Source organism: Lupinus angustifolius, chromosome LG05 (assembly GCF_001865875.1).
Source record: "Lupinus angustifolius cultivar Tanjil chromosome LG05, LupAngTanjil_v1.0, whole genome shotgun sequence".
Taxonomy (NCBI): domain Eukaryota; kingdom Viridiplantae; phylum Streptophyta; class Magnoliopsida; order Fabales; family Fabaceae; genus Lupinus; species Lupinus angustifolius.
This window is the reverse complement of record NC_032013.1, coordinates 11,641,683-11,644,191: the sequence shown is the minus strand read 5'-3', so window position 1 is coordinate 11,644,191 and position 2,509 is coordinate 11,641,683. Positions and strand designations below refer to the sequence as shown.

General features: G+C 25.0%; 1 long non-coding RNA gene across 1 annotated transcript in view; it reads right to left on the bottom strand.

Annotated features, from left to right (window-relative positions):
- LOC109347807 overlaps positions 1–2,509 on the bottom strand; it is a 22,985-nt gene that overhangs the window by 20,115 nt on the left and 361 nt on the right. The gene's annotated exons all lie outside the window — the stretch shown is intronic.

Genomic DNA, 2,509 nt, shown 5'->3' with positions numbered 1-2,509 from the left:
GTAATATAGACACAAGTTTAGAATGAACTTTATATGTCAAAGTATAATAACCATCGTAATATATGATCGTTATTCTTTAATTTCTATATGATGATCTTTTGTATGCTATTTATCAATACTTTTGTTGTGAACTATTATGTTAAATTTGCTTGTGTGGAGTTCTCTATGGTAAAATATTATGGTGTCTTTTAGTTTAGTTGTAAAAAAACTATTTTCTTTATTATATTTTTGTTGTAGAAGTTAAATATAATTAAATACACAATTAAGAAATAAAAAGTGGAATCTACATGGTTTAATTTCTTCTCAATTGATTTGATATACTATTTTGTTATTGTGCTTTCAACAGATATTATGGAATATAGGAAAAATAATATAATACTTAACTTTAAAAACATTATTGTAATTTATAAATATTTATATTATAGACATCACTCTATTTTCTATTCAAAGTTCATAACACAATATTTATCATAACACATGTCATTTCAATCAACTTTTGCTATATCAACTCCCCTTTTGATATATATGATTATATCTTTGTTTCAAATATACCAACCTATTAATGCATATCTTCTTATATACTTTAATCGATACATATATGTTTTTTAAATTTATTTTAGACATTATTGATCTTAAGCATTCGTAAGAGGGAACTACACCATGCGAATGTACGAATGTTAAATTTGCTTGTGTGGAGTTCTCAATGGTAAAAAATTATGTTGTATTTTAGTTTAGTTGTAAAAAAACTATTTTCTTTATTATATTTTTGTTGTAGAAGTTAAATATAATTAAATACACAATTAAGAAATGAAAAGTGGAATCTACATGGTTTAATGTCTTCTCAATTGATTTGATATACTATTTTGTTATTGTGGTTACAAAAGATATTATGGAATATAGGAAAAATAATATAATACTTAACTTTAAAACATTATTGTAATTTATAAATATTTATATTATAGACATCACTCTATTTTCTATTCAAAGTTCATAACACAATATTTATCATAACACATGTCATTTCAATCAACTTTTGTTATATCAACTCCCCTTTTGATATATATGATGATATCTTTGTTTCAAATATACCAACCTATTAATGCATATATTCTTATATACTTTAATCAATACATATATGTTTTTTAAATTTACTTTAGACATTATTGATCTTAAGCATGCGTAAGAGGGAACTGCACCATGCGAATGTACAGGTAACTTACTAGTTTATTATATATTTTATATTATAAGTTATTTTATAATATAATTTTTACCTAAGGCTTAATACCAAGCCAAAGGTCCCGAAAATATTAAAAAATAAGGGAAAGCGAGTAGCCCAAACCCTCCCGAATAAGACCAACCCGAACTTGGTTTAATATAGTCCGATCAGTTCGAGCTAGAAAGCCCGGATTTAACAAAAAGTACCTAAAATGTTATCCAAATCCTATAAATTTGTGGGTTTTTGGTGGGCTGGCTGGACTGGCCATGCCCATTTTGACACCTCTAACTGTATTGATACTATTATTCAAGACCCGAAGTTGGGCCAAGTCATACAACTTTAGGGAGATCAAAAATAGTTTAGTTTCGTATTTGACATATAGCTGCACAATATCCTGATAGCAGTACCTTCTTGGCTTGCACAACAACAATATGTTGGAAGCTAGTTTGGAGGCAATTTTAATTTTTGTCAACCTATTTTGGTTTCTTTTTAATAATTAAAAAAAGTAATAATTTCAATATATTTACTTAGATCTTAGTATTAAGTTGCACATATTAATTTTAATTTCAATTGATTTTACATGTCAAATATTAACCATGTATATTATGTTTGGTATGGTCAATGGAAATTATTATTTGTAGTCAAAAATGTTTTGTAATTACTTTTGAGATTAACATTTTTCACAAAGATATAATGTGTTACTTACTCGTATCTATGGTAATAACTTTTTATTAAATAAAATGAAAAAACAATACAATAAGAAAGATTATAAAATGTTTAACGTAAAAATTTTATTCATCATTTTCATAAGCTTATATATATTTACATATTTTGATATTTGTGATAATATGAGTTCAAATATTTTACTATATAGGAAAATCCAATATTAAAATATGAGAAAAAAGAGTGGTTTGATAAAAATAATAATTATTTTGTTCAGAAATAAATTTGAATCTTAGATAAGGAATGTGTTTTTACTCTTTTCGAATAGTAAATATTTCTCAAATTCAACATAAATCTACCTGATTCAAAAGGGAAGAACTTGCCTCTGTCTCAATTTGAATTAGACTGCGTACCATTACATATCATCTAAACTATGATAATATGTAATCTTATGTATATAAGATCATGATTATGGAAAATGTTTAAATCTTAAGTTTTATTTAACATGACTTTATAAGCTTTGATATTACATGATAATAAGATATAATCAATCCTTATCAACATTTTATTATTCCAACACACACTTTTGATACTCATTCTTGTGATGCTTGGATCCGAAGTTTATCAAAT